General features: G+C 47.3%; 1 long non-coding RNA gene across 1 annotated transcript; it reads left to right on the top strand.

The window, feature by feature from the left end:
• The first annotated feature begins 11,393 nt into the window (after positions 1–11,393).
• On the top strand, positions 11,394–13,317 carry LOC135821538 (uncharacterized). The gene is made up of 2 exons (XR_010554387.1): positions 11,394–12,069; positions 12,989–13,317. It is a non-coding gene; the product is annotated as an uncharacterized LOC135821538 (long non-coding RNA).
• Positions 13,318–13,579: the final 262 nt, after the last annotated feature.

Below are 13,579 nucleotides of genomic sequence, written 5' to 3'. Positions count from 1 at the left end.
CTACTGAAAAGCCTGCGATGCAGCATTCGGCCCTTATTCCCAATCGAATAAGGTTGAACAAGCGGTCACGTGCTCCTGAGTACACCAGTCACCTGGTCACCACGCCAGCAGCCTAGGCGACAACTGTTACTTTCACACCAAGTCCAAGGTTCAACTCAAAGGTTGAGTTGCTTCGCCAGGACTTGGCTGCCGCTCGACTTTATGAGTTTGAAAACCATGAGGATGTCACAAGATGTGGGACAAATGCGAAATGGTAGATCTACTCTGCGTTCATGCAAATGCACCTCTGGCATCGATAAAGGCAACGAAGGCTTCTCTCCCTCCCTGGTCAGATAGAGAGCTGTTCCAGCTGGTAAAGACAAAAAAACAGATTGCATGCCCGCTGGTTGGAGGATAGAGCCAACCAGTCGCTTCCGAATGATCAGGAGTGTAAGCGAGCCCGATCGCAGGCAAGTAATGCTCGACGACGGACACGAAACCAGTATTTTGCCGTGCAGTGTCAAGTAAATGCCAGAAACGCGCGGACGACCCGGCAGTCAGTCAATGCCGTCACCGGCCGCACACGCCACAACCAAGAGCCAACCTGCAAGGTTGATGAAGTCAGCGAGGCCTTCCATCGGATTGTCACGGATCGTGAACGTCCCAATGTTCTCTCTGTTCCAAGTGGCCCTCCCACCATTAGGCCCTGGCGGATAATGCCGGCAGAATTTCGAGCAGAATATGAGTTATTTTAGAAAAGGAGCAGAATGAGCAGAATTTGGCAGAAAAGTGCAGAAGAAGGAGCAGATACTCTGCAGAACCAGCTGCGAAGTGCGGAGAAGGCTGCTGGCGCCTATTTACGGCTCCATTGTGTTCACAAGCACGTGAGAACCCGGCAGAATACGAGCAGAATGGGGCAGAATACCGGCAGAATACGAGCAGAATGTCGAGCAGAAAACGCTACTTTTCCGAGCATTATCCGCCAGGGCCTACCCACCAAGGACTCGCTCCACCGCTTCGATCCCGTTGCTCCAGCGGATGTCTACACGTATACATATATAGGCTGTTGCAGACTGATCAGGCTTCGAAAGCAACGACTTATACATTCAGTGACGGAATTCCAGGATCCATTTTGAAGGAATGTGCTGATGTTCTGGCGTATTCACTTGCCGTTCTATTCTGTGCTTCGCTCCGGACTGGTGTAGTGTCCTCAGCGTTCAAACTGGCTTCAGTCGTGCCTCTGTATAAATCCGGCGACCCCTCCCTCCCCAATAATTATCGACCTGTTTCTTACTCCCCATTATCTCTAAACTACTTGAGAAGATCGTCCAACGCCAACTTGTCCGCCACCTTCGAACCAACCAGTGCCTCCCTACTACCCAATTTGCCTACCGTCAGCACCACTCCATTGAGGATTCCCTCTGCCTTCTCACAGACAGTCTCTTCGCTGCCAAGGACAGGGGAAATGTGACCGGACTATGCACATTGGACATGTCCAAAGCATTCGACAAAGTCCGCCACACACAGCTCACTGTCGATCTGTTTGACGTCGGTGTGTGCGGATCGGCCCTCACCTGGTTTGCCAGCTACCTAACTGCGCGAGAGCAGATGGTCTGCATTGGGACAACCCTGAGACAGGCTACTCCCTGCACGTGTGGTGTACCACAAGGATCTGTGCTAGGTCCTGTTATATTTTCCATTTACACCCGCGACGTCCCCTCCGTCCTGCACCCTGTACCCAGCATCCAGTTTGCCGACGACATGGCATTGTATTCCTCGCAGAGTTCTGTTGGGGCTGTCTCTGCTACGCTTACGACGGCAGTCACCAACCTATCTGTGAGGCCTCGACCACCCTGTCACCCCTGATACTCGCTTTACTCCTCTGTCAGATACTTTTTCTTTCGTAATTTTCTAATTCATGTCCTTTCTTTTCTAAATGCGGCTTATCCATTTGCCTTTAGGGACCATCGCAAAAGTTCGCAGAAGCCCCTGAAACGAAGAGCATACGTTTGGGGGGGGGGGGGGGGGGGGGGAGGGAGTCGGTGCGAAAATCGCAAACCGGGCTTCAATTCAAAAAAGTATTGACGACATAATTATAGGAGCTGTAGGATTAGCATGCCATCACAGCCGGCGTAGATCGCTTGTCAGGACGCGTATGGGGAATGTGAAAGCAATATACACCAATCAACGTTCATTGTACATGTAATGCTCAAAGGATACAACTGCATAGCTCTAGCTGTTCTCGTTCTTAGATCACCCACTGCAAGGCGATATCATCGTTGCATTTATAAAGTGCTGTACATTGTTACACACTGATACAACAATGCTTGTGTAGTATTATAATAATTATTATGTGTGAGCATCCAAGTGAAAAAATGAAGCCCATATTGTGACTGTCGTTTCGTTTGAGGGGGGAGGGAGGGGGGTCAGGCCCGAAACTCACGGTCTTCGTTTCGGGGGCTTCTGCGAACTTTTGCGATGGTCCCTTATATCATTGGGCCTACTTCCCGTTTATTGTGCGAATTAAGGCTGCAACCACACTAGGTACAAAATCACGTACAAACGGCATTACAGTAGAAATCGTCATGCCGACGCGTGCGAAATGCAAAATGCGCTTTGTAGGTTTTCAGCAACTGGCGCACCCCTGTAGAAAGCCACGTTTGTCGTTTTCGCGCTCCATCACCTGTGTACAACTTTGTTTTTGTACCTGGTCGTCGTACATAGCATCAGCATCAGCATTGTTTTTGAATTTCCCGGTCTTTTCCAGCGCATGGCACACGCTTTGGTACATGGTACGACAACGTCACGTGCTGGTCGCGTGAAAACGTCATCTATCCAGACCGAAAGGTACGCTTTCCAACGGCCAAAGAGAGTTGGAAAGCTTGTGAAGTTGTGTCTTTGTGGGTAACCTGAACATTTGGGCTCATGCAAAATCGCACCGATTTTGGGATTTCCCCACAACTTTTTGCGTCCGCAAAAATGTTGTGCTGGACCGCATTCCTGTCACTTCGCAGTGGCTTTTCGTTGGTGCAGTTTGTATCCCACCCCTGACTTCTGGGTGTGTGTTTATCGATATATCGTATTCAAACGACCCACGTGCCCTTTGCTAGGTTACGACCAATCAGCAGCCTCGGAGAGCGGGCTTTGATATTCCATCAAAGCCCGCTGTCATTGACAACCTGTACGAGAAAACCATCAAAGCCCGCTGCCATTGGCAACTGTACGACAAAACCATCAAAGCCCTGATCATGCCCAATCTCAGTCTTTTCAAGGTGATCTGGCTATAAGAACAAGAAACCGATAGGGGTGGTGGTCGGGGATGCGGTGGCTCTCAACTTGTGGAGTTGGAAATCTAGCTCCAGCATCGCAGAACTCTCAGCAGTATGCAGCGTGAGCAAGGCGTGTATGGTCGAAGTGAAAATACTTCCGTGACTCTTCAGCCACGTCTGGCTCTTGACACGTAGTCCTGAGAAATTTCTCACGAAACAGGTTTTTCGTCCACTGACATTACTTTCCCTTTGCTGTAATCTCTGTGTGAAACTTACGAACGGGACGAAAACGACATGCACTTTAGATTTCAGGCTGCTCTGAAATCCCAAACGAAAGGCTGACATTGTCCACACTCGAGATCACCCAAAGAATGAAGCGAGTTTGATTCAAAATCCAAAAAAATGTTGGGGATCGTCTGAAGCATATTCAAGCGAGGTACAGTCGGGCTTGATGACTGATCAAAGCCCTCGGGCCCAGCCCTTGGGCCTACGGCCCTCGGGCTGGACCCTTGGGCTTTGATCAGCCATCAAGCCCTCTGTACCTCGCTTGATTATCTACTTGGTTTTTCTTCAATGATTGGCCATGTGGCTGTTGCAGTTACGACTGCTTTTCTTTTTTAGTTAAAAAACGTAGGGGTGGTGTGTGCGTCGTGGGCCATTGTATGGTTACATACAGCTTCAGATTGTATGGCTAGTGACAGGGGGGTTGAGTCTGCAGGGGAAGAATACAGTGATTGAACTGAAGCTGGATGATGACCGTGTGGTGAGTGTGTGGGGGTTTCGAGATGCCGTCCTGGGGTAGGGATGTCGGTCCTTTAGCTTGGACGGGTGTTGTTACATTCATTGTAACATTTTGTCGTTTTCTGTGTGTTTTGCTGTGCGACTACAGTAGCAGCAGTGTCTTGTGCTAATTTTTCTTATGATATCAGGCCCTATGCGTACAATTATTCAAAAAAGAAAAAAGAAAATATATATTAGTGCAATTAGGAGTATAATCGATGCAGACATGGCCAGACAACAACGAGTTCATGGAATTTTTAAGGATTTTTATGTTATTCAAAATCGATTTTCGTGTTCCGCTCATCAGTGAATAGTATCGGAACTGAGGGTACTGTGTACAACAATAGAACATTTTATAACAGCATAATTAATTAAAAGTGTGAACAACAAAGGAAGTGCTACAGCATTACATAATAGGTGTCAAACATAGTGCTAACGTATATAACTGAGTGCAGCCTCAAAGCATGAGGTGATACAGTGCAACATGACACAACATTTACATCTGATAACCAGCTACGAGAACAACTTTATGGGTCGTACAAAGTTATTACTGTACGCGCACAGTGAAAGACAGTTTCCAGTTTGTAGATATCTTGCGCTCTCATCAGGTTCCCGCTAGTGCTCATATGTGTTCATTTGACGTAGTATCATTGTTCACGAACGTACCATTGGATGAGACAATCGATATTTGTGCTGATGTACTGTATCGAAATGATTCGGTAGATACTCCTTGGTTGTCGGAGACAGCCTTCCGTAAGTTAATGTCCTTGGTCACTACTGGCGTAGAGTTCTCGTTCAACGACATAATGTATCGGCAGGTGGACGGTGTGGCCATGGGGTCCCCCCTTGGACCCGTTTTGGCAAATATATTCGTTGGATACTGTGAATCCTTGATCAATGAGTCGATGTGGCCTAAGGTTTACGTTCGTTTCGTCGATGATTCTTTTACATATTTTGATTCCGTTGAGCAATGTGACACATTCTTTCATCATCTAAACAACCTACACCCAGCGCTTAGATACACATGTGAGCATGAGCATGACAACAAACTCGCCTTTCTGGATGTGCAGGTAGAAAAATCTAATAACAGCGTCGTAACATCAGTCTACCGAAAGCCCACTTTCACTGGGCAGTACATCGTCTATGATTCATATTGCTCACATCAATACAAAGTGAACCTGGTACGTAACCTGGTGGGGAGAGCAAAGCGGCTCTGCTCTGAAACGAAGCTCAACGACGAGCTGGAATTTCTCAGATCAATATTCCTTAAGAATGGATACCCACATGACTTATTGAACAAAATACTGAAGCAAGAATCTAATAACAAAGATACATTCACAGGTCCTCGGAAGTGTCCTATCTACTTATGCCTGCCTTGGAAAGGCAACGCGTCTGTCAGCATGTCCAGAGCTATCAAGACCCTAGTCAATAAAACATACTTTGCTGCCCACTTCATCCCCGTGTTCACCACGGTACGTGCGTTCATGGTGAGGAAGGATGTCCTACCTCCCCAGCTTTCAAGCCATTTGGTTTATCTCTTTGAGTGCCGGAATTGTGCTGCCCGGTACGTTGGTAGGACTCTTCAACACCTGAACGCACGTATCAGACAACATGTGCCGTTGCACTTATTACCACCAGCAGCCAGAGCAAAGAGGCCAAAGCGTGGTAGGCCGTGTAAGAACCCAGTTAGCTCAGTAGACAAACACGCTGTGCCGACAGCGCCGCCTGTTCCCGTGCCACCACCGGCCCCACCACCTGGGGTGCCGTGGGTGGCTGGGGCTGGGGTGGGTTTGCCATCATTGACCTGGCCACCACTTCTCGACCCACTGCAAACGGCAGCGGAGCCTACTCTAGCACAACATCATCGTCCTGGAATGGAGGAGGGGCCACCGAGAGACACTGAACCTTCACCTCGGCAGTTGCCCTTGCCTCCGCCTGAGCCAACCCCTTTACCTTTGGTGACTACCGAGACGGTGGTCCCCCCGGTGCTGGGATCCACGGTGCCGACTGTGTCTGGACAGAGAGGGAGATCATCGACAAACCAAAATGAAACCAATATCCTCACCCATAGACCCAGAAGAAGCACAGCAAACTATTCACTTGAAATTTATGCACGGAATGGACTTGGCCCACGCAAAATGGACAGTGGAAATGGGTGTGCAGTAGCAGAGAACCCAGCAACGGTGACACGGAGCAGCGGTCAAACGACTTGTGATGCTGGTGGAGATGATGGAGCCATGTTGGAGGCTGATAAGGAGTGCAGTGAGACTGAGCATCAAACGGATGATGAGGAAGTGACTGATGATGATGATGGTGGTGATGAGGACGATGATGATGAAGATGAGACGGAGGACGAGGATAAGGCGGAGGAGGTCGAAGGAGGGGAGCGGGATGAGACGGAAGAGAGCGACGTGAGCAAAAAGTCAGCTGTATTTTGTCACTTGTTATCACGTCCAGATTGTCTTGGTGTGTACGATGATTCTCACTTTTCTGTTTTGTGCCGTGCAAGTTATGTTAAGCAGTTGAAGGTTCTGGAAGCTGTATGTATTCGTGTGCATAGTCCTGTTCTTTGTAAACAAAAGAAGCATGTAGTCGCGCTAAAGTTGTTCTCGTAGCTGGTTATCAGATGTAAATGTTGTGTCATGTTGCACTGTATCACCTCATGCTTTGAGGCTGCACTCAGTTATATACGTTAGCACTATGTTTGACACCTATTATGTAATGCTGTAGCACTTCCTTTGTTGTTCACACTTTTAATTAATTATGCTGTTATAAAATGTTCTATTGTTGTACACAGTACCCTCAGTTCCGATACTATTCACTGATGAGCGGAACACGAAAATCGATTTTGAATAACATAAAAATCCTTAAAAATTCCATGAACTCGTTGTTGTCTGGCCATGTCTGCATCGATTATACTCCTAATTGCACTAATAAAATTGCTTTCTCCACGCCGACTCTGAAAATATATATATATATAATTATATCAGGAAGGAGATATAATAATATCAATAATAAAGCCATTGCCGAGCCACCGTGCTCACAGCCATTGCCGAGCCACCGTGCTCACAGCAGGGACTTCTGTGTGTGTTATTGTTGTGAAGTGGACCACAAAGACAGTGTAGTGTGTTTGCGTACCGACTTGTACCGAGATATGCATGAAAATTTGTACTGTGATTTTTACGTAGTGTGGTTGCGGCCTATATTAAAACTAAACCAACCAACCAACCAACCTCGAGTGACAGAAACGTGCCCAAACATGCTGTAAGTTGTAGCCTGCAGCCTGGTGACCAGGTGAGTGGTGTACGCATGAGCACGTGACCGCTTGTTCAGCCATGTTCGATTGGGAATAAGGGCCGAACGCTACATCGCAGCCTTTTCGGACCAAAACCAGTCGACTCAGCGTCCAAAAGACTACAACATATGGGCCAATCGCGGTCATCCGTGCTTTTATAAGAACGAAATGGCGCTTTTAGTTCGTGAGCCAATGTACGCAGTGGATTCCGTTCCTGTATCATGTCAGTTTTTTTTTTTTTTACTACGGTTTACTACGGTTTGTCCACATAGCCAGGCAGGCATAGTGGGATGGTCTAAGATCAAGACCATGATTGAGAAACAGAGGGTACCAGGTTCAAGTCCTGCTTGGAAGCGGAAGGATTTTTTCCAGCCGTGCTGCGACCCACAGTTAATTGGGAACTCGTGGCCTGGCACGAGGGAAACATGGATGCAGTGAATGGGATTTCGGTCTTTGACCACTTTGTGGTGGGTCTGATCTACTCACCTCCCACCGCTTAGGAGCTGCATCTGCGCCTTGATCCAAGAGGGTGGTGGCGTTCCTGCGGATGCGGAAAACTGGGCCTTTGGCCGAGTCTCACGCGAACCGTGAAATTTTGTTTTTGTTTTTTTTTGTCCACATATACATACCCAACTCGTAAAATTAATAATGAAAGACAATGGTACTGAGACTAGGACAAACTTAATTAAAGGGGAAGTTAGGGCAAAAATTAAAATTTCACCAGTTGTAGTCTTCGGGGTGCTGAGTCGAATGGTCTTGGTCCGAGAAAGCTGAGACGCTCCCTTCCTACTTGAATCCCAATCGAACTCGCGCACTTCCACCGAAACTGGGTGACTGCGCCCTACTACATGTAGATGGGGATTTGTATGCAAAATGTCACTAGAAGCGCCGTTTCGTTCTTATAAAAAGCACGGATGACCACGATTGGCCCATATGTTGTAGTCTTTTGGACGCTGAGTCGACTGGTTTTGGTCCGAAAAGGCTGCGATGCAGCGTTCCTCCTTTATTCCCAATCGAACATGGTTGAACAAGCGGTCACGTGCTCCTGCGTACACCAGTCAGCTGGTCACCGTGCCTGCAGGGTACAACTTACTAGCCTGTTTGACCTTTTTTGGGTGCAGTCCTGTCACTCGAGTTGAACTCGAGTTGAACCTTGGTGTGAAAGTTGTCGCCTGCTGGCGGTGTGACCAGGTGATTTGGGCACCCAGGAGCACGTGACCACTTGTTCAACCATGTTCGATTGGGAATAAAGGAGGAACGCTGCATCGCAGCCTTTTCGGACCAAAACCAGTCGATTCAGCATCCAAAAGACTACAACATATGGGCCAATCGCGGTCATCCGTGCTTTTATAAGAACGAAACGGCGCTTTTAGTGACATTTTGCATACAAATCCCCATCTACATGTAGTAGGGCGCAGTCACCCAGTTTCGGTGGAAGTGCGCGAGTTCGATTGGGATTCAAGCAGGAAGGGAGCGTCTCAGCTTTCTCGGACCAAGACCATTCGACTCAGCACCCCGAAAACTACAACTGGTGAAATTTTAAAGAGTCGGCGTGGAGAAAGCAATTTTATTAGTGCAATTAGGAGTATAATCGATGCAGACATGGCCAGACAACAACGAGTTCATGGAAATTTTTAAGGATTTTTATGTTATTCAAAATCGATTTTCGTGTTCCGCTCATCAGTGAATAGTATCGGAACTGAGGTTTTAATTTTTGCCTTAACTTCCCCTTTAACAACTACTGAGTAGGGGCTGCACCGAGACGCAGCAGTGATGGTAGGGCATTGGTGGCTCTGCCGACCTGATGTCTCGGCATCACGGCCAAAAACACGCACCAAAAACAGAAGATAGAGCTGTACGCCACAGTCCGGTAGATCTACGGGTCAGCAAAATAAAAAAAGAAGTGTGATAGTGTGCAGCACAGACCTGCAGACTGTCAGCCAGTGTGCAGCGCTGCCAGCGCAGCATCGTCGCAATGGGAGTCGTTGATTGGGCATACAGTCCATTTCAAAACTATAGACGCGTAGGTCTACCTAGGCAAAAACCGTTATGCCAGCATCTATACCACATAAAATCTGTGATCACTTTGTGCATAAAATTTTCCAAATTGGGCGTCTGTTATCCAATCCTTTAGAAACTATATGAGAGTAATTGTGGAGCGATCCTGAGCAATATTCCGAAAACTATTCTCAAAAAGTTCCAGCCAAATTTGAAATATTTCAAAAACCCTACGCGTCTATAGTTTTGAAATGCACTGTAGTAGAATGTAGTACTACAGTCCGTTTCAAAAAGATTTACAACCCTGGCGATCGCCCTCGGAGTTTGGCGTCTTACCGTATGAGCACTCGAGCGCTGCCTGGAAAAACTCACTGTGAACTCGAAGAAATATTCCGCGCGAAAGCAGGAAAAATGACAACTCACTCACGTTGACACAGTCATGGACGTACGTCTGGTTTACAACAAACGAGTTCTTCCTCGTATCGATAATGGAGTCAGAGAGGACATGTCGAAACGAAAGTGTTGTAAATGTTGACGAGCGGCATGTGTCCCAATCCGTTTTGTGACCAAAATAGTTTCTTTGAGCTGCGATGCAATTTACTCACCGTGTGACGAAAACGACATCGACACGGACTCATTCCCAAAGCCATGACTTGGCAAAGCTATCCGTGTGACTTCGACGACATTTTGAGAAAAACAGACGCTTGTGAACGTTGATAGAAGACGGCGTTGACTGCTAAATTCAAATAAATTGGCGATCTTGAAATACTAAAAATAAATCTCAAAAAGCTACAGCGCGATGACTTCCATATTCACTCACACCATTGCAGTGTTGTGGGTGTGTTCACATGGCGTGAGCCAGTCAAGTGTCAGTCAGTTCGGCAGGAAGCGCGACCTCCAACAACAAGTCGTTTGGTGCAGCCATCTTCTTTGTCTTGCACCAGCTTGATCACCAAAACAATGAAAAAAAAGTTTGACTTGAGGATAGGTTGGGATTTGAACTCACAACTTCATGGTCAGCAGACAGCATTCATAACCACAAGGCCAAAAAGGAAAGGATAAATCGTGGGTTTTGATAAAAAAATCGATACTGGCTTCCTGGGCAAATTGTAAACCATGGGAAAAGGCCGGAAACCTGGCCGAAATTCTAACTCCTTAAAGGGGAAGTATACCCTAAAATCAAATTTTCACCAGTTGTAGTCTTCGGGGTGCTGAGTCGAATGGTCTTGGTCCGAGGAAGCTGAGGCGCTCCCTTCCTACTTGAATCCCAATCGAACTCGCGCACTTCCACCGAAACTGGGTGACTGCGCCCTACGAGATGGGGATTTGTATGCAAAATGTCACTAAAAGCGCCATTTCGTTCTTATAAAAGCACGGATGACCGCGATTGGCCCATATGTTGTAGTCTTTTGGACGCTGAGTCGACTGGTTTTGGTCCGAAAAGGCTGCGATGCAGCGTTCCTCCTTTATTCCCAATCGAACATGGTTGAACAGGCGGTCACGTGCTCCTGCGTACACCAGTCACCTGGTCACCGTGCCTGCAGGGTACAACTTACTAGCCTGTTTGACCTTTTTTGGGTGCAGTCCTGTCACTCGAGTTGAACTCGAGTTGAACCTTGGTGTGAAAGTTGTCGCCTGCTGGCGCGGTGACCAGGTGATTTGGGCACCCAGGAGCACGTGACCGCTTGTTCAACCATGTTCGATTGGGAATAAAGGAGGAACGCTGCATCGCAGCCTTTTCGGACCAAAACCAGTCGACTCAGCGTCCAAAAGACTACAACATATGGGCCAATCGCGGTCATCCGTGCTTTTATAAGAACGAAATGGCGCTTTTAGTGACATTTTGCATACAAATCCCCATCTAGTAGGGCGCAGTCACCCAGTTTCGGTGGAAGTGCGCGAGTTCGATTGGGATTCAAGTAGGAAGGGAGCGTCGCAGCTTCCTCGGACCAAGACCATTCGACTCAGCACCCAGAAGACTACAACTGGTGAAAATTTGATTTTAGGGTATACTTCCCCTTTAAAGGGGAACTCCACGAAAAAATGAAACTTCGATAGCCTGTAGAGTTTCGGGCGCTGAGTCGAATGGTCTTGGTCCGAAGTCTCTACGACGAAGCGTTCTTGAGATATTTCACTTTGAAATTGCAAAAACGGGGGCCGCGCCCTGACGTCATGCGGCCATTTGGTTACATCATCACGGGCTGCCTACGTCATTGTGGCAAAGTCGTTTCTCTTCGCCAGTCTACAACTTACAAGCACTAATTTTAGTTGGTATTTCAAGGGAAGATGGGCGATTCCGAACAATCCTCTGTCCCCAGCAATGAAGGCAGCGATGCTGAGGCCAGTGAGGACGACCAACAGCCCACCGCCGCGTATGGTTGGGGCAGGGAGCCCAGATACTCTGCTGAGGAGCTGCCATCGCGTGTAACAAATGTGGAGGAAGAAGATGCGTCAGCAGCTGCGTCCGACAGAAGACGAGTAGCTTGGCCACCAGAATCTCGATTCGTTTGGGACTCCGACTGGTGCGAGCGTGGACAAAAGTGTATAGCCATGCCCAGCCCGCGGGAATGATTTTGCTGGTAGGATGCTGCCGTCGCTGTCGACAAGACGGCCCAAGGTTTCTTGCGTAGCGGACCTCGCAGATTACGAGATCGTATCCTTGCATTAGGCTGTGCTCATCACTGCTCTTCGAGGTTATCTCGACATGCAGAAGCCGCCAATGCCAGTGACAGAAGAGTCTGACATTAGGTAAGCCTCAATTAGTTTGCCTTGACCTGTCTTGTGAGGATCGCGTATCAGCATGATACACTTATTCTTATTTTTTGGGGGAAATTTATTGTTGTCAGGCGCACTACAGTAGGCGTCGCACAAGAAAGACATTGTACTGGTAGTTATCACAAGTTTCATGCATGACACAAACAAATTTCTCTTTGCTCCGAGTATGTCTTGACTTATCTTGTGAGGATCGATGCTCGTAATGTTTTGTGTGTAACTAATTATTGTTGTCAGGCATAGCACGAACAACGTTGTTCTGTACTATAGACCGTGCTATCACAAGTTTTCATGCATGACTCACATTTGTCTTTGTCATTTTCCCTTGGATTGGTACAAGATCTACAAAGTATGGTAGGTAGTGTTCTGTTGGTGAAGAGAGCACTGCACACAGTTTATGAGCACCATGGGTGCATTAATTTTGATCACACCCGAACCCATACTTTATCGTTTCAAGCGATAGACTTTGTCAATAAACTCGTTTTCTAGTATACCATGGCATGCAACGTACAAGCGTGGGGTCAAGAAAGCGTACACCAAAATAATGCACAAATTCTGGCAGGAGAGTAAGAAATCTGTACTTTCTGACCAAGACATCTCTGTACTAGTAGGTAATCGAACGCGTCCTAATCAGTATTCATCCCCCAGATCATTGGAATTCAATTTGAAATCAGCAATTATGGTAAATTCTACAAGACCCTCCATCTTTGTACCAGTGGACACTAAATTAGTATGGCGCGCGCACTGAAAGTGCAGGTAGGTACCGGTAGGTGCAATACAGCGCATATGTAGAGTAAATGAGTATTTGACTATAATAATTATTACGGTACAGCAATGTGGTATGTGTACAAGCACTCATCATACACATTCCATATGACATTCTGTGTTTGTGTAGATCTCTACGCTATGCGGCACACAGGCAGTACACACTATGTACACGGCAAATTGGGCAAGCACGTTCGTTGTCGTCTTCCAGCCTGCGTTGTGAATACCATCAGGCAAAGATATCCAAATCCTGCACCACCTCAGCCTTCTCAGGAGGCTTCCACCTGGAATTTGGCAGGGAAACACGCTTCTCCAAGGCAGGAACATGGAGGTTGCCATTTGCAACCGCTACCACCTCACACATGAGCTTGTCAACATACTCATAGCTCTTTCTGTCGTATAATTTTCTATTTGGCCACAGTCTTCTTTATGCTTTGAGAACTGGACTTTATACCTTCCTATCGCGGTCTTTTTGGTTGTGCCGTGGCGACGGTTGACATTGACGTCGTCAAGAGCTGCGAGATGTGCGTGTCCAATCATCCCCAGAATTGAGAAACGAATGCGTTTGAGAATGTAGTTTGGCATGACACTGTGATATACCTGCATGGCAAAAAGAATGTGGAGAAAACACACTTGCTTAGACAATATACTGCTGTATGAGAAAATGGAAACTTCACCGTACAGGACGACTCTTGTTCTCAATTGCATTGTTTGTTTCATT

The sequence above is a fragment of the Sycon ciliatum genome, chromosome 1, assembly GCF_964019385.1.
Source record: "Sycon ciliatum chromosome 1, ocSycCili1.1, whole genome shotgun sequence".
Classification (NCBI taxonomy): Eukaryota; Metazoa; Porifera; class Calcarea; order Leucosolenida; family Sycettidae; genus Sycon; species Sycon ciliatum.
The sequence above is the reverse complement of the archived record's forward strand: the minus strand, read 5'-3'. Positions and strand labels throughout refer to the sequence as shown.